Source organism: Ambystoma mexicanum, chromosome 3q, assembly GCF_040938575.1.
Source record: "Ambystoma mexicanum isolate Mex_15411 chromosome 3q, UKY_AmexF1_1, whole genome shotgun sequence".
Lineage (NCBI taxonomy): Eukaryota > Metazoa > Chordata > Amphibia > Caudata > Ambystomatidae > Ambystoma > Ambystoma mexicanum.
In genome coordinates this window covers 1101356101-1101375724 of record NC_090926.1, presented here as the reverse complement: position 1 = coordinate 1101375724, position 19624 = coordinate 1101356101, and the positions used below count along the sequence as shown (strand labels likewise).

Here is a 19624-nt window from a genome sequence, read left to right as displayed (position 1 = left end):
TCTGAACAGAAATTCTGGTGTCAGTCGGAACACCTTCACATGTATTCCCGGGACCCATCACAACAGGATCTTGACCCCGTATAGGAGGATCCTCAGATACAAGGGCTAGGTGTGCAGGGTGGGATGCGCGTGCGCCGCCGAAAAGAGTGTGGTGACTCGTCTATCGTAAAGGTCTGATGTTGTGCACACCATCCTTTTCTCTTTGAATGAAATTGTTGAATTTATCTTGCTGAACAGATCTCTCCCTAGTATATTGATAGGTGTGTATTTGGAATACAGTAGTGGTGCTACAATGTGTTGTGTCCCTATGGTTAGTGGTACATCTTTTGTTACTGGAACCATGACACCACCCAGAGAAGCCCTGAGTATCCATCACCTTGTTTGATAATGGGAATTCCCTCTCCTTAATGCAGGATCTGGTGGCTCCTGTGGTCCTATTTTCACTGCTACCTCGGGTTCCTCTTCAGGGCCTTCAGGTACTGCTAGGACTGGACACACTCAGGCTTTCTGTGGGCCCCCCTATTGTTGCACATTACCCTGTGGGAAAGGGAAAGGATTTGGTCCACCACCTTGTCCCCGGTGTAGTGGGGTGTCACGTTCTGCCCTAACACCATTGCACTTTCTGCCGCCGCTGCTGAAGGCTGGGCCATGGTTGGAGATGCTGTACCACTATTCATTGTCCCCCCTTTTATTTGTGTCCTTGCTCCTTGCTCCTTGCTGGCAGCGCAGATATCTGTCCTGCTGTGACTGGGCTGGGAGGAGTTGCATCTGCTGCCACTGCTGCAGTAATGTGCCGAACCCCTGTTTTTATGCCATGTGAATCACCTGATACCCCATATTCTGACATATATAACATGGTCCAAAGACCCTGTCCCCTGACCCTCTATATCCTCCTCTTTCCGTTGTATGTACCCTCTCCCTAGGTAAAGAAATCCCGTTGTGGCGCATATTGCGGCTGCATGTGACCCCCTGCTGTGGTATGTTCCCTACGGGAAACTCTCCCTGTTGTGCGGGTGCTACTGCAGCAGTTTCGGGTACGAGCATTGCCTCTTCCATTGTATGCTTTGCTTGTTTCTTCTGGACCAGTTTGTTGTCAACTTTGGCAGAGTTTTCAGTCTCTCGCTCTTCTGTTTTTGCTTTCAATAATGTGCTATTGTTGCTTGTATTTCTGGCCATCCTTTTGCTTCTATTCCCACAATATTATCCAGTGATGCCTGAACATCCGCTGGCAGCCCTTTTACCAATGTGTGGTAGAATAGTGGTATGCACTTATCCATGGACCTTCGTGTCTCCTATGTCCAAATATCCTGAACCTGTTTTATATCATTTGCAGGGTCATCATCAGGCTTCGTTTAATGTGCCATTACTATCCCTAGATCGTACCTATCGGGATACATGCCCCAAAGCACCTCCCACATGCATGCTCGACAGTTGTTAAATGGAGCCTCATCATGGGCATTTGTTCTCATTTTTACCCCCTTCTATCCTGCCTGCTCCCATATTTTGTCTCCTTGCTCCCCTATGATTGTCACAATCAAGCTCATCATGTTCCCTTTCACCAGTGTCACACCGGCTATCTTTTTCTCGAGCGCCTGTATCCATTTGCTGGCCCGTGTCATAAGGGATGGCAGGCTGCATATTAGATTGTCCCGGTTGATGGTCTGTCAAAGAACGTAATGTGCATCCCCTTTTCCCCTTTGTAACAGTGGCATTTGCCTCTTTCTTTCCCCTGTTCACCTTGCTCCTTTGGTTGCCTGAGCCACACCTATTTGTATTTTCCCTTTTCTACTGTGGAGGCACATAGACCAGTCCCTTCCACTATCCCCGCTATCCAGTCTCTGTCTTTGCTTTCGTCCCCTCCTCCTTTCTTTTTAAAGGGTCCACTCATCACCATCTCAGTCGCTCCTTCCTCCCCCTACTCCTCTCTCTTCTGAGGCTGCATTATCCTCTGTGTCCTCTTCTATTTTCTCCCCATTCTCTTCTTTCTCCTCGTCATTTCATTTAAATTTTATTCTCCCTGATACCCATTCAGCTTTGGATCAATTTGCCTTTCTCCGCACCTCCTCCTCTATTACCATCTCTGCTTTGTTAAATAGGGCTTGTCGGGGGGAAATTCTGCCGGGGTCGGCCGGACCGTCCGCAGACCTCCAGGCAGGGAGGCCCCAACTCCTCCCGTGTGTATCCCAGATAAGATGAGATAGAGTATGAGACGCACACAAGGAGCAAGGTGACTCTGCTGTTTATTAAACAAAACGGCAGGGATGGGTCAAGGAGCGCACGCGTTCGTCCTGACACACACTCAATAGTGGGGCTCGCAGGCCCTTTTTACTGTATTATGACGCGCTACGTGCGTCACTTCAGAAAGTTAACAAAAAAACCTATCGCCACTCTTAATTGGGTGTTCGAGTGGTAGGGTTAGTATAGCACACATATAGAGGAAGATATTAGTGGACAAGGTGTAGTCAGGTGGTATATCTGGGTTGTCCCTACAATTAGATACATGAAAATTGTTACATGAAGGCTCCTGAGGATTGGCTAAATGTGCTGGCGTCAGTGATAAGAACCCCATGTTCTAATTGGTGCGCCCGTGAGCTTCCCAGCCTGGGATCACCGTCGTTCCCAGCTCTCGGTGCACCTGTAAGTTGCAACAATGTTTCACTATGGGTACATGCAGACAATGTGAGGACTTATTCATAGCTAGACGGGGTACCGTTCCCACTGTTGCAGATGTCCATTGAGCCTTTCAAGTGTATCTGCCAGTGTCTCGTAGCGAGGGATCTAGACGCCTCTGTTCTCCCGGGTTTGGCATCTCGTCAGGTTTGGCTTGATCACGTGGGGAGGGACCGTGAAAGAGGCATAATTCTGCACAATTAATATTGTTTTTCTACTGTGCGTCTGGTTTAATTTGTCGGTGTGACTTTAACGTTGGTGCGCGGAGTGCGAGGTTGCAACATCGTGCCTTTGATGATTTGCTCTTGGAACATGGGTTTGCAACATTGCGACCTTGGCTGGTTGCTTCGCCAAGCTCATTCTGCAGGATCAGCAACTGACTCTTGTCTTGTTGATGTCCACGGGAGCTCTTGTTTGAGGCCTACTTTGGCCCGGTGCATAAGTTGTCAGTTTGGTGCATAAGTGCTTTAGGTTATAGGAGCATATAATTCCATAATCGGTATTGTCTTTATCATATTTCTCATCGTTGTACCTGATTTCAAAGAGAAGCGTGAGCAAGCTAGTAAAAATTCATGATGCGTCTTGCGTTTCTGCATTCTGAAAGCCTATATAAAAATAATAAAGATGCACGTCCGTGAATATGCCTGTCGCCTATGTCATAGCACTGAGTATATTCTTCGTGTAGGTTGGTGTGGGAATGTCCAGTGTGTATATTTGAACAGATGTGCTTCCCGTTGTCTAGGTCGTCATGGCATCTCTAACGACGTGTAGATTTTAGTCTAGTTGATCCGTGCCGCAGGTGTCGGCATGGCCAGTGCGGGCTGCTGGGCAAGCAGATGGACACATCCGTATGTTCCTGTACCAGGGTATCTGGTCGTTTGGTAAATGGGCAAACTCTTCTCGTGGCGGGTGTTTGGGTCGTGACCCTCTAGGCCAAGCGCGAGAGGTGAAGGACGGGAGCCTGGTTTTCCATTCTCCCACTTCAGTCCCCCCTCTGGTCGACTTGTCGACCACAAACATATCCTTCTCGTTATCTCCTCTTACTCGCCATATCTTGGTTATTCCTCCGAGATGTCCATAGTGGTTTACATGATCTTCAAATGACCAATACATATATTCACGGGTACCCCCAGGAGTACAGTATACCCATCTCCCTATGTAGCTCCTGGGGTTTCTTGGGTTCTCGGTCTTTACTGACGGTGGGTCTAGATGGTTGGTAATTATTTGGGTGCGCAGCTTCTCCCTTTCCTGTATAATTATACCTGTATGCTGGCCGTCATCTGCTGGCATCAAGGGGTGCATTCCCACCATTTCCAGCAACTCGTCAGTAGTGCGTGCCTTTCGTGCCTTCCAAAATCTAATTATGATCAGGGTAGCTCCAGCCAATATAGTACAGCCCACTATTATTTTCAGTCCATCTGACAGCCATGATGGCATCCATGACCATACTAGTGAAAACCAGCTCTCATCCTTGTTCACACCATTGCTTTCATCCGTCATTTTGGAGTGCATCTGGGCTAATTGTGAAACTGCTTCTGTCAGTGTACCATTGTCAGCATCATTGGCAGGTATGAACGTGCAGCATGATTGTCCTATCTTTGCACAAACTCCTCCTTCCATTGCTGTGAGAAGGTCCAATACATATCTGTTCTGTAGTGCTACCATCCTTACAGCTCGCAGCTCCTCTTTTATTGCGTTGAACCCATTTACTGTAGAATTGATGGTCATCATTAGTTCCCATCTAGTTATTTGGAGCCATTTTGCGTTTGCGTAAGCCTGTAATCCCGGGTGTATTATTGAGGAGAAGAACATTGCTGCTCTGCTGAATAGTCTGTGTTCTGGCGGTATTGATGTTAGTGCCGTTTCCGACCTTCCCCACAGGTAATTTCCTGTCAGCGGCTCTCCTTGTCTTTTTCTTCTATTTAGGACAGTGTCATTGCTGTTGGTCCTGTTCCCTTGCTCCTCCTGGAGTGGTGCAGATCTCTTTCTTCTCTTATCCCCTTCATTCATTCTAGGAAATTTCGCCACATCGACGTGCTTCTTAGGTACCACTAGTGATGGTACATTGACGTGTACCATTGTGCACACACCATTCCACAGGGGAGGCAGTGTATGGTACGCCTTTTCTCCACAGGCCCAATAATGATCCATTATTACTGCTGTTCCTGCTCCCCCCTCAGGTAACTCCGTCACACTTGCACAATTGGTGTTATATCCTATGTCCACCACTCCTTTATGCTGGTAACATACCTTGGGCGCAGTCAACGGTAGTATCGTTATTGGGTCTTCATCTTCTTCTACCCATGTGAGCATTGGTACATACTTGATCCACGTCGTCCAACATCGGTGATTGTGTGTCTCGATGGTTGAGATAGTTTCTTTTGTTACCATGTTGCTGCCAATCACTCCTATCTCCCAGCTGTTATCCAGATACACCTTTCCTGTTATCGTCAGTAGCGGCCTCTCCCAGCATCCTTGTTTACCCGGAATTTCAGTGGCGTACCAATCACATGGTAGATACTGCAGTGTTACTTTCTGTGTTTCTCCTTTTGCAGGGCCACTTGTTATATATTTGAATGCTTCAGCATGTAAACTGGTCTTGTGATAACTCAAGTAGGTCTTGAGGAAGTTGTTTTCATATGGGTATGAGTCTCGTGTTTTCCATGTCATGTGTACTACAGTTCCTTGAAATCTTCCTTTCGTCTGGAACAGTGCCAAGTATATTATGCACTGTGCTATCTTCTCATTTATTTCTGTGGCAACAAATGTTCGTGAAGCACTCATGGCGTATGGTATTAATGAGCAGACGTAGCAGCTATCCTCAGTTGTCTGCTTACCAATGCGGGTCATGTGTTGGTACCATATATTGTTTGTGACATGTGCTGAATCTTGTACATAACTATCAATACCTTTATTGTCTGAGTATGTGCTGCGTTTAATTCTATTTTTCTTTGGTTCAATGTTACTACTACCACCTGACGTAACACCTGTTGCAGCAAGGAACGGGGGTATATTAGGTTTGGGTGCAGCAACAAAATTGATAGCACAGCTATACTGCCATAAAGAAGCAGCCAAAAATCCGGTTATTAGCAAAATCCCTATTATTTTTATTACAATTGCTAATCTCACCGGCATTTTGCTCTTACCTTGCTGCAGTCCTGGCAGCTTATTCTTGCGACGTTAAAGTTGCCCGCCTAAAAATTCTCAGAAATGCTCGTTTTTAAATGTTAGTTTTGTTTTGTTTAAGCTCTCCCTATCAAATAGTCATTCAGTGCCCAGGCGAAGAGCTGCTCCCACGCTACTCTAAGTGATTGGTCTCTTAAGACCGGCAAGTATGGGCGGAGGTGGGGCATGTAATATTCTATGGCCAGGAGGAAGGCTGTGTAGTAGACACGTACCCTTCTCCTTTTTAGGTATGTTGGCCTTTTTATTTCGTATACAAATTGATGTGACAATTCTTCTGGGTAGTTATCGTCTGGCAGCACCATCTACGCCTGTACACTGAACTTGTTAATTAGCTTTTTCTTAACAATACAATATTACGCAGTTCCTGTATGTGCGAGAGAAAAAAGAGAACATTCACGTGTTTACATGTGTATTGGTGCAAGCAATGTCCTCTAGTTTTAATTACAACTGTACTTAGCAGTCAATGGGGGGGATCTGCGCTCAGATGGCGGAAGTATTTTTACTCTTTGAGCGTGTGACCATGGGGTGGGCAGTATGGAGATCACCCCTTTCTTCGTCAGTTATCGTCTCCGAGGGAACAATTGGGTCGTTGTCTGTGGTGGAACTTTCTTCCGCTGTCGGGGATGTTGTTGCTGTTCTTCCAATGGACCTGTCGTTGGCGCTGGGGCGGGTCTGCAGTTTGTAGATCTTTACGTCATGAAGGTGGTTCCAGGCACGCTTGTCCTTTAGTTTTACTGCTCTTGTTGTTACGTCCTCTACCTGATGGGGGCCAGTGAACCTCTTCTCGTTCCACTTTCTATTAAAATTGCGAAGTAGCACGTGGTCACCTTTGGCAAGTTTGCACAAGTGAATGCCCTTGACGTTGGCGTTAGAGGAAGGCGCATTTGACGTCCAGTAACCACCTCGTGTGGGGTGAGGTGGTGGTCGGACCCTGGCCTGTTCCTCAGTTCGAACAAAGCTAACGGAAGGCAATACAACCAACTTTTCTTTGTTGTTTGTTGTATTTTAGCAATTGCCTCCTTCAATAAGCCATTTAGGCGTTCACATACGCCGTTGGCCTGTGGGTGATATGCACATGCAAATTTGTGCTTTATGCTCAGCAGGGCTGTGATATGTTGGAACATTTCGTTTGCGAAATGTGGGCCATTATCTGATCTTAATACTTCGCACACTCCCCACCTGGGGAAGACCTCCCTTACTATGAATTTGGCTGCTCTAAATGCATCTGGGTGTGAACAGGGCCCTGCTTCAATCCACCTAGAAAATGGGCATACTACTACAATCATGTATCTATTACCTTGACATATGTTGATCATATCAACATAGTCAATGTGGAGGTGCCGAAAAGGTCCTTCTGGCCGGGGTATGGTACCTCTTATCACTTTTAGGGTATGACCGGCCGTAAACTGTTGGCATGTGAGACAATTGCTGATAAAATTTGAAACATGAGAATTTAACTCGGGACAGAACCAATCGTCTCTAATTCGTGCTGCAATTATTTCCTTGCCTGTATGGGCTGGGTGATGTAATTGGCTCAGGGCGGTATTTAAAAGTGCCAATGGTATTACAACTTTCCCAGTACCACTCTGGCGCCATAGTGCGTCGGTTGGTGACATTGTACATCCTCTTTTTACCCATATTTCCTTTTCGGCCATTGGTGCTGCTGCTTGTAATTCCATAATCTGTGTGGCTGGGAGATGGGTATACCCTTCTCTTATTAACATCTCCCTAGCCATTCCCCTCCCTCTCCCTCTCTGTGAGTCTGTCGGGTCCCATATCTCACCAAAGTATGCAGCATATTTCGCATGTGCGTCTGCTGCTGCATTCCCTTTTGAGACATGGTCTTCACCATTGGTGTGTGCGGTGCATTTTACTAGGGCTAGCTCTTGGGGGTCGTTTATTACTTCAATTAATTCAGCCAACAAGAGGGCATGTTGCACTGGAGTGCCGTCAGCTCTCCTAAACCCTCTTCTCCTCCATTTTGTTAGCCCTGAGTGGACAGTGGATGTAACATATGCACTGTCGGAATATATTGTTACACGTTTGTTAAAACTTTCTTTCAGTGCCAATATTAGTGCAACTAGTTCAGCGGCTTGAGCAGAGTAATGCTGTGGTAACTGTACACATTTCATAGCCACACACACCGGAGCCTCCATCATTTTTACCACTGCTGCCCCAGTTCTCCGTATCCCATCTCCTTGATCAATAGTTGATGACCCATCAATAAACAAAAGCTCACCTCCCTCTAGTGCATTCTCTTCAACTTTTCTAGTACATGAATATATTTCATTTAGTTGGGTGCAGTCGTGGGCGTAATCTCCCTCCTCAATTATTTCTGCTAGAAATCTTGCAGGGTTAACAGTGCTACATCTAACAATCGCTAGTTCAGCCCTAGACAAAATGATCTCATAACCTGATGCCCTTTGTGTCGTTAGTGTGGACTTGGGTTTATTCAATATTGCAAATAATGCATGTTCCACAAACAGTGTAGTTGGACACCCCATGGTTATTGCTGATGCCTTTTCTACTGCAAAAGCAGCTGCAGCGAGGCCTTGTTCGCAAGGGAAATGGCCTAACATCACGGGGTCTAAGTGACCGCTATAAAATGCTACTGGTTTATAGCCCATGCTTGTTTTTTGGGCCAATACTGCTTTCATTACTGCTGAGTCGCAATGTGAAAATATAAAAAATCGTCGCTCATAGTCTGGGGATGCCAGTACTGGAGCTGTTGATATCGCGTCCTTCAATTCGTCAAATGCCTCCCTCATTTCCATAGTCCACCCCAACCTTTTCTCCCCTTTATTTGCTTCCTTCAACCCTTCAAGCAGGGGTCCTATGTATGAGCTGTAATCAAATACCCATGCTCTACAGTAGTTGCATAGCCCCAGAAATTGCTGCAGTTCTCTCACAGTCTGTGGCATGGGAGTGCTTGAGATGGCCTGTGCTCTTTGTGGTGCAATCTTTCTTCCATATTGTGATATCAGTTGGCCAATGTAGAGTACCTGTTCCTGACAGTATTGAATTTTTTCCATGTCTACCTTATACCCCTTTTCAGCCAATATAGTCAACATTTTTAACGAGTCCTCTCTGCATTTACTTTCGTTTATACTGCAAATTATTATGTCATCCACATATTGTAATACTGTGCTTTCCACCTCAACGTTACCCAAATCCATCTTTATTACTCTATTGAAAATTGAGGGTGATTCACAATACCCTTGTGGTAACCTGGTATGTTTCCATTTAGTATTTCGGTAAGTGAAACTTGTTAGATCTTGTGAGTCGAGGTGTAATGGTATTGAGAAAAATGCATTTTTAAGATCTATTACTGTAAATCGTGATGCCTCTGCTGGAATGCCACACAATATTGTGGCCGGGTTTGCTGTTACTGGATATTCTGCCTCCACTATGTTGTTCAAGGGCCTTAGGTCCTGTATGAAGCGCCAAGACCCCCCTTTAGCCTTGCGCACTGGGTACACAGCCGTGTTACATGGTGATTCTGAGGGGACCAATATGCCATTGTTTATAAGGGCCGTTATAGTTTCATATATGCCCTCATCTGCCTCTTTTGACAATGGGTACTGTTTTACTCTTGGTAGTATTGCACCTTTTTTCAATTTTATCCGTACACCCCCTATGCTTTTAATGCATCCTACGTCATAAGGGCTAATGGTCCATAATGATTTGGGCACCTTTGACATATCCTCCTTAAAGAAAGGGACTGGGGTGCATGCAGGTGCCTCAAGTGCCATAGCAATTTTCTGCGCTATTTGTTTGTGAGCCACTCGTAACCATATTTCTACACTCATCATGAACACCATTTCCCCCTCCTCTTTTTCTTCTGAAAACAGTTCCTCATCTGACACCTGGGTCAACCTACATCCTTCAGCTAGTGCTATCACTGCCCTCCATGCTCTTCCTTCTTTGTCTTGGGCGTGCACAGCAATATACACAGCTGTTGTAATAATGCTTTCAATGTCTATTGCAAACACCTTCCCTTCTTGTTCATTAACAGGTGTTTCTGGTCGGAACAGGTAAGCTGCTGGCCTCCTCCATATTTTCCCTTCTATCCCTGGCATCCATGCAATTGCCATGTCTGTTCCATACTGGAATATCTCGCCATCTACTGGTTCCGCCCTAATCGCTGTCTGCCCACAGTATGCTTGCATAATCTGTCGTGCTGCTAGCATGTTAATCCCTGGAGTAGAGCAAATTATACCATCCTCTGTAAAGGAGATTGTCATATTTAACCTATTCATTATGTCCCTCCCCAGTATATTTACTGGTGAGGCACTATAATACAAAAGTGGAACTGACAGATCATAATCTCCGATAGATAAGGGAACGTTATCAGTAAAAGGAACCAATCCTTTAGCCCCAGAAAATCCTTGGGTGTTCATGGCTTCGCCTGACATCTTAAATTTACCTTCCCTTATGCAAGACCGGGTTGCCCCGGTGTCAACAAGGAATGATAACTTTTTGTCACCTATCGTTACCTCTATGCGTGGCTCCTCCGCACTATTAGGTGTTACTGACAGGATGGGACACACCAAGGCCGCCTGTGGGCTGTCCTATTGGGGGTACAACGATTGGCCATTTCCTGTGTAAGGGTTGTGTCCCAATACCGTCACCCTACCCAATTGCGTTTGTTCAGTTTGGGGTTGTTGTGTTATCACTACTTGTTGTTGTGGCAGTGGCTGTTGTTGTGTTAATTGCTGTTGCTGCAGTGGCTGTTGTTGTGTTAATTGCTGTTGCTGCAGTGGCTGTTGTTGTGTTAATTGCTGTTGCTGCATGCCCTGCTGTTCTTGTGGTGGCCTAGGTTGTGCCTGCTCATTCCATGCTGGTGTTCCTGGCCTGACCCTACACGTGCGTGACATGTGTCCTAGTAGTCCACAACTCCAACACACGGGTGGTTCTCTGTTTTGCCATGGAAAGCTCCCTGTGTTGTCCTGGTATACCGGTTGGCCTGTGGGGTATGAACTTCCAACTCCCCCCACCTGCTGTTGGGTATTATATCCGTATCCTCTCCCTCTCATAAATCCTCCTCTCCCTCTGTTATAACCGTAATACCCAGCTCCTTGTATCTGGTACCCTCCTCCCACGTTTGGTGCGTGTAATTGTAATGGCGGCATTTGCTGTATTATACTTTGTGGAGGTGCTATTAGAGCTGGGTCTTGTGCAGCCACTATTTGTGTGGGGCTTTGGGCCATTGTTGTGGGCGCAGTTATTAGTGCCCCCTCCATTGTGTATTTAGTTAATTTTTTCTGTACTAGTTTGGCCTCTTCTGTTTTCCTGTCCTCTTCCTTTTGTTTCATTTTTCCTTGCCATATCCTGCAGTGATGTACTATTGTCAGCTGTATTTCAGGCCATGGTTTTACTTCCATTCCCACTACTTTCTTTAGTTGTTTCTGCACTCCTTCTGGGAGCCCTTGTACTAGTATATGATAAAATATGGCTGGTGTCTTATCCCATTGTTCTCTAGTTTCCATGCGCCACTTCTCTTGAATATCCTGTATATAATCAACAGGATCCTCATTCTCACGCATCTTACGGGAAGTAATTGCTCCTATGTCTGATGTGTCTGGGTACTGTACTCTCAGTGCCTGCCATAGCGCATGTCTGCAGTTTGCAAATGGCGCCCCATCATGCGATGTGTTCGTTATTGTTATCCCATGGAATCCCGCTCTCTTCCAGATGTCGTCCGCTCTATCCCCTAATATTGATATTAACAGGCCTTTCACATCTCCTACTGCTAATTTCTGCCCTGCAGTGTGTTTTTCCATTTCATATATCCACTTACCCGCACCTCCACTAAGTGATGGGAGCCTACATTTTATATTTTCTTTATCCGTATGCTTCCATGGTACATACTGCGGTCTAACCCCTCCTCTCTCCAACAGCGGCATTAAGTTGTGTCTTGTGTCACCCTTTATGTTCCATAATATTGAGTCCTCACACCCCTCCTCCTCCCCTGTTTCCTTTACCATTTCAAATTCTTCCTTACTACCCCTCCTCCTACCTACCTCTCCGTCCCTTCCCCTTGTTTCATCATCCCCTGTGTTTAATATGGGTATGTTTATCTGCCTGTCTTGCCTGCGGCTAGGGAGGTCTCTAAGCCGGCATGCATAGGGAGTCACTTCGTCCATGAAGGGCGCGAGCTTTATTGTGCGCAGCGTGCGTGTGGTGGTTGAGCATGTAGGGTGCGATGGGGGAGGGCGTGATGGAGATGGCGATGGTGTGGCTTCATGGGTTTGTTTTTCCACTAGTTGTTTCACCCTCTCCTCACTTTGTTCCAGCTCCTCCCTTCTCTTACGGATCCATGGCGAGTCTATGTTGGTTCTAGTGAGGTACAGCTTATCTAAGCTTTCCCTTTCACTCTTTCTTCCTATCCTCTCTACTCCTTCTTCCTCCTCACTGCAAAAATCAGTCATAGATGGTATCCCCCACTCTGTTCTTTTCCCTTTTACTGTTACTGTTTCTAAGTCTATTAGCTCCATTTCTCCTCTTCCTTTGTTACCAACTGTTCCCCCTGGTGTTGATGTTGTTGCTACTTCTCTACTTCTATATACATCCCCCCATTTTTCATTCTCCTTATTTCTCCCTCCTCCTTCCCCTTCACTCCTATCCTCCACTTCCCTACTATTTTCCTCCCTTTTCCTTTTTAATTCCTCCATCACTTCGTTGCTCATCTGTTCCAATATTCTTTCATCTTCTTTCTTTCTTTCCCATTTCACCCTTTCTCTTTCTATTGCTTTCTCTTCTTCATATTTCTTAGCTGCCTCTGATACTACCCTCCTCCTCCATATTTCCAATTCCCTTTCCTTGTCTTCTTCTTCCTTCTTTTTTTCTCTCAATACTGCTCTTGACACCCTTTCTGCTGCTGCTCTTACCCTTCCATCTTCTATCCTTTGCTCCTCATTTCTTTCCCTTAATTTGTCCAATTCGTTTTTACCCTCTTTCCTTTTCCTCACTCTCTCTTTTTCCCCCTTCTCAAGCTGTTTTAGTAATTCATTCTGCTCATCCCTTAGTTTTGCCAATTTTTCCTCCAAAATCTCTTCTCTTTGTAGTAGTTGCTCCTCCCCCTTCATCTCACTCTCCCTTCTACTATCCTCGCCTTTTCTCTTTACAGCCTCCCTTTCTTCTCCCGTTAGTGAACCCCGTAATTTTAATAATATCTGTGCAGCTACCCACTCATCATGTCCTATCTCTACAATCTGCTCTTCTCCAATTCTCCCCTCCCCCACTATCTTCCTGTGAGCCACATATGGTGGAGGGCTGTATGCCGGGTTCGAGTATCCTTCAGCCGCCCTTAACTGTCCTTCTATTTCTCCTAATTCTCTTAAAGGGTACAACCCTTCTCCCTCTGTTTTCACTCCCGGTGTTATGGCTATCTCATTGCTCGGTTCCTTTTTTATGTCTTCTAATTTATCAATCTTTTCTCTTCCCTCTCCTTCATTCTCCTCATTCTTTTCCCTTTCACACCCCTTTTCCCCATCCGTTCCCTCTTTCATAATCTCCCTTACTTCCGGTGTTTCTCCCATAGAAAACATTCCATTTGGTCCTGGTCGGGATCCCTGGAACATCCTCCATAAGTTAAACACCTCCATATGGCTCGCCAACTTCTTCCCCTTGTATGTATTGTGCAGATGGTTTAGCAATGAATGTTGGGCATATGGATCGAAACTACCATTAGGCGGCCATGGTGTTAACATTTTGTTGTCCGTCCCCTGGGTCCACTCTATGCTGTACTTAATTAATTTCTCCCTATGGGGTGGCAGTGTTGTGCATATGTGTTGTAGTGGGGTAGTGAGGGTGTTCCCCCACCCTCCCGACCCTGTCCCATATGACATAGTTGTGCCCCACTTGTTACTCCTCCCCTCGCTATCAGTCTGCAATTTACAACCTTATATTGTTTACCTGGCCCCTTAAGTGTGGGGACTTACGACAATCCTTTACAACTTATGCAATAATAATAATAATAATAATAAAAAAGGAAAGAAAGAAAGACAAAACAAAAAAAAATAATAATAATAAAACACAAATATTTATATATGTATAATTTTGTATTCTATATTCCTTCCCCTACTGCCCCCTGCGGCCGAAGCGCACGCAGCCCCCTGTTACTGCGTACCCCTTACGACGATCTTATACAGTCGTCCTTATTCCTCGTTCTCCTCCCCTTTTACATTTGCCGTGGCTGGCGTTCTCCGTGCTCAGCCACGCCCCTCTCCCCTTCTCCTCTTCCAATCCACTCGTTTATTGTTTATCTTCGTATCCGCTCCCTCATCATTTTTCTCTTCCCCACCACTTTCAAAACTCAATGTTCCTTGTGCTCGTGATATCCTATAAAATCCCTACTGGTGACGTCACCGATGTCTCTACGCTACTAGTACAGTCTCATTATTAGTTTCAAAATACACTTGCAATTTACCTCCGCTAACCCTACAGCTGTCTTCCTGTCTCTCCTGGAACAAGGTAATCTCATCAATAATATAATTGGACTGCACACGCTGCGTCGCCTCGCGTGTGATACGCCCCTCAACAGGAGGGCTTAACCAGCCAATTATCTTCCGTATTTGGCAACTATGCAACTAGCTACCCCCTACAGGGAAACGTCATCTACCTATCGAGTTTCTTGCTCGAACAATAGGAAACCTCATCTACCTATCGAGTTTCTTGCTCGACCAATAGGAAACCTCATCTACCTATCGAGTTTCTTGCTCGAACAATAGGGAACCTCATCTACTCATTGATCAATAAATGCCAAATCGTAGGAAACCACACACGCCCACCCCTACACGTTAGTTGCGATTTAGGCCAATCAGTGTCTACGAGCGGCCACACGTGATGTTTCGTGCTCCGCCCCCCTCTTTCACGTCACTGCTCTCGCACTCTTTTCACTCCATTTCATTCCATTGCCAACACTATATTGTCAAACCTTCGCCGCGCACCTGTGCAACACCTCCCTCCTCCCTTATTTAATTCCTCCCCCCTCCCTCACAATTTCCCATTGCTCGTTGTGTGTGTCATGCTCACCAAGTTCTCTCGATGCAGGGCCGCTCGACTGCGTGCACCCCTCCAAGCGGCTCGCCACCTCCCCTCGTCTGGACCACGTCTGGACACTCGCCAACCGCGGGCGGGATACTTCTCAACCGGCTCCCGAGGGCCAATATCCGGATTGCGCTGTCCGGTCTTCTCGCAGCTCCGCGATGGTCCTGTAGTCCTCAGAAGGGGGCAACGGCAGAGGGGGCCGCGCCACCGGGCCTCCTCGCAACGGGAGTGCCTGGAAAAAGTAAAAATAAAAGTCGATCTTAAACAGATCTCAGCAGTGCCTCCAACTTGTCGGGGGGAAATTCTGCCGGGGTCGGCCGGACCGTCCGCAGACCTCCAGGCAGGGAGGCCCCAACTCCTCCCGTGTGTATCCCAGATAAGATGAGATAGAGTATGAGACGCACACAAGGAGCAAGGTGACTCTGCTGTTTATTAAACAAAACGGCAGGGATGGGTCAAGGAGCGCACGCGTTCGTCCTGACACACACTCAATAGTGGGGCTCGCAGGCCCTTTTTACTGTATTATGACGCGCTACGTGCGTCACTTCAGAAAGTTAACAAAAAACCTATCGCCACTCTTAATTGGGTGTTCGAGTGGTAGGGTTAGTATAGCACACATATAGAGGAAGATATTAGTGGACAAGGTGTAGTCAGGTGGTATATCTGGGTTGTCCCTACAATTAGATACATGAAAATTGTTACATGAAGGCTCCTGAGGATTGGCTAAATGTGCTGGCGTCAGTGATAAGAACCCCATGTTCTAATTGGTGCGCCCGTGAGCTTCCCAGCCTGGGATCACCGTCGTTCCCAGCTCTCGGTGCACCTGTAAGTTGCAACAATGTTTCACTATGGGTACATGCAGACAATGTGAGGACTTATTCATAGCTAGACGGGGTACCGTTCCCACTGTTGCAGATGTCCATTGAGCCTTTCAAGTGTATCTGCCAGTGTCTCGTAGCGAGGGATCTAGACGCCTCTGTTCTCCCGGGTTTGGCATCTCGTCAGGTTTGGCTTGATCACGTGGGGAGGGACCGTGAAAGAGGCATAATTCTGCACAATTAATATTGTTTTTCTACTGTGCGTCTGGTTTAATTTGTCGGTGTGACTTTAACGTTGGTGCGCGGAGTGCGAGGTTGCAACATCGTGCCTTTGATGATTTGCTCTTGGAACATGGGTTTGCAACATTGCGACCTTGGCTGGTTGCTTCGCCAAGCTCATTCTGCAGGATCAGCAACTGACTCTTGTCTTGTTGATGTCCACGGGAGCTCTTGTTTGAGGCCTACTTTGGCCCGGTGCATAAGTTGTCAGTTTGGTGCATAAGTGCTTTAGGTTATAGGAGCATATAATTCCATAATCGGTATTGTCTTTATCATATTTCTCATCGTTGTACCTGATTTCAAAGAGAAGCGTGAGCAAGCTAGTAAAAATTCATGATGCGTCTTGCGTTTCTGCATTCTGAAAGCCTATATAAAAATAATAAAGATGCACGTCCGTGAATATGCCTGTCGCCTATGTCATAGCACTGAGTATATTCTTCGTGTAGGTTGGTGTGGGAATGTCCAGTGTGTATATTTGAACAGATGTGCTTCCCGTTGTCTAGGTCGTCATGGCATCTCTAACGACGTGTAGATTTTAGTCTAGTTGATCCGTGCCGCAGGTGTCGGCATGGCCAGTGCGGGCTGCTGGGCAAGCAGATGGACACATCCGTATGTTCCTGTACCAGGGTATCTGGTCGTTTGGTAAATGGGCAAACTCTTCTCGTGGCGGGTGTTTGGGTCGTGACCCTCTAGGCCAAGCGCGAGAGGTGAAGGACGGGAGCCTGGTTTTCCATTCTCCCACTTCAGGCTTCTACCTGTTGTCGTGTGTTCTTTTCAATGTCCGCTAGGTACTTTTTCTCCCCCGTCCTATGCACTTCCTCCCATCATGCAGCCATGTCCCTCTATTTCTCTGGTGTTTTTTACCTCCCTCTGACTTTTCCCGCTATGGGTTTGTATAACCTGTCGCGGGTCACAATGTTGGATAGAGATCTTAGGGTGGGGTGGAACACTGGGTCTGTCCTATTCGTGTGGTCCTTCCTCCTCTTTTTTTACTTGTTCCCCTTTTGTTTCTTCATATAATTTCCAGAGCCCCAATATGTTCTGTCTGCTTTTTAATTTAGAGCCCTTGTATTTTGTTAACAAATACGAAAACATGTTTTCTATTATTTTACTGTCGACCTGTGAAAACAAAATCAAAATATATCGAGGCTGAGTACCCCAAAAGGAAATACACTGAACATGGGTTACAAAGGAACATACAAAACACTTTATTTTATACTGAATTCAGTTACGAAGAACAGAGCAAAAGCAGATAGCTATCGGCCCTCAGTGCAACACAGCTGACTCCAGCGTGGTTCAGTGTGTTCAGTGAGAGACGCTGTACATTAGAATTCATGGCTCTTTTATACTATTCACGAACACAATGTCCAACCCTCCTTCCGGTTAATATTCCTCTACTACATTACTGATCTAGGGTTCATGCTAAGTGCGCACATCCACATGTAACTGGTTTGCCTTTAATACATATATCAACAAGCCTACACGGCAACTGTGTGTTCTGGGATTTCCCATGCAGGTCTTCTCAAACATTAATACAATGTAGTTAAACAAGTGTTCTACGTTCAGTATTTGAATACATCGTTCTCAACATATGCTCGTGGATTAGTTTCATTGCATAAGTAATCCTTTACACACAGGTCAACGAAGGACAAGGTCTCAGTTCACGATCTCAACAAGTGGCCTGCAGGCAAGTTACATATTAGCTACATGCAGAGGTCAATACAGCCATGTTGTATTTCAGAATGACATCGTCCACCATTTTAACTCACTGGGTGACCTTACAAAACGAGCCTAAAATGGCGGATGATCCTAAAATTGTGGCTTAAGTTGATTTTAAGGTCAGGACCTTGCAACACAGACTTTTCCGCAAGCAACTTATAAGCATCTTGGCGTAGGCCCGTTGACTTGGGAAAACAGACCTTTGTATGTAGGCGAACCTGCCTACTTTGTCTGCGGTAATGTAGCATTTCCATGGGTGCCAAGGGATTGGCAAGGAACCTGTTATTTAGGGATCCTGTTACCTGGGGTTTTTATAGCTAGTACAATAGAAGTTTCAAAGGCTGGTCCACGGCGGGACGAGAATGGTGACACTCCAGCACAAATCTTGGGAGATATAGCAAAATCAGTTGTGCCATTTTGGGGGCAGATAGCAAATTCCGAAGATATCAGAAGACAAGCGAGAGTACTGGAGAGAACCATCAACTGGACCACAGACATACTCTATAATATGACATTAGAACAGAAGGCGATAAGACTAGTAGCACTTCAGAACCGGATGGCATTAGATGTCATTCTGGCTGAACGTGGTGGAGTGTGTAAATTAGTGGGGTCCGCTTGCTGTGTGTTCGTACCAGATTCCTCCCCAACCATCTTCAAAGCAATACAGAATCTGCACGTCCTTAGTTCAGAAGTGCATGTTCCTGAGGGAAACTGGGATCTTAGAGCTTGGTTCTGGGACTTCTTGCGATCTTGGGGTTGGAAGGTACTTTCGGTCTTGCTGATTATTTTGGGAATTCTGTTGTTTCTTTGTTTCAGTGTCTACCTAGTATATGTTCGATTCTAGGGGGATGTTGCGCACAAGTGATAGGTACGATAGGACATAAAGTGTATGCCCAAGATAAAACTTCCAAAGAATATGTGTTGAAAGAAATTCTAGCGAATGACCTAATGGCAATAGATATTTCCGACAGTGATTCAGGGTGCATGGACGATGATGCATGGAGTTATTTCCAAGGAGATCCGAAGTAGTTTAGCACTTGGCATAGGCCAAAAGGAGGGTTTGTCAAATGAGAAATTATATTGTGCCTCCTATTGCAATGAATATATGTATGTTGGCCTACGCCAAGCTGCTTATAAGTCGCTTGCGGAAAAGTCTGTGTTGCAAGGTCCTGACCTTAAAATCAACGTAAGCCACCATTTTAGGATCATCCACCATTCTAGGCTCGCTTTGTAAAGTCACCCTGTGAGTTAAAATGGTGGACGATGTCATTCCGAAATACAACATGGCCGTCTTGACCTCTGCATGTAGCTAATATGTAACTTGCCTGCAGGCCACTTGTTGAGGTCGTGAACTGAGACCTTGTCCTTCATTGACCTGTGTGTAAAGGATTACTCGTGCAATGAAACTAATCCATGAGCATATGTTGAGAACAATGTATTCAAATACTGAACGCAGAACACTTGTTTTACTACATTGTATTAATGTTTGAGAAGACCTGCATGGGAAATCCCAGTACACACAGTTGCCGTGTAGGCTTGTTGATATATGTATTAAAGGCAAACCAGTTACATGTGGATGTGCGGACTTGGCATGAACCCTAGATCAGTAATGTATTAGAGGAATATTTACCCGAAGGAGGGTTGGACATCGTGTTCGCGAATAGTATAAAAGAGCCATGAAATCTAATGTACAGCGTCTCTCACTGAACACACTGAACCACGCTGGAGTTCGCTGTGTTGCACTGAGGGCCGATAGCTATCTGATTTTGCTCTGTTCTTCGTAACTGAATTCAGTATAAAATAAAGTACTTTGTATGTTCCTTTGTAACCCGTGTTCGGTGTATTTCCTTTTGGGGTACTCAGCCTCGATATATTTTGATTTTCTTTTCACAGACCGTTCC

The 19624-nt window shown here is 45.8% G+C and overlaps 1 long non-coding RNA gene across 1 annotated transcript in view; it reads left to right on the top strand.

Moving 5' to 3' along the window:
- Positions 1-19624, top strand: part of LOC138581963 (uncharacterized) — a 219936-nt gene that overhangs the window by 23898 nt on the left and 176414 nt on the right. The window lies entirely within an intron of this gene.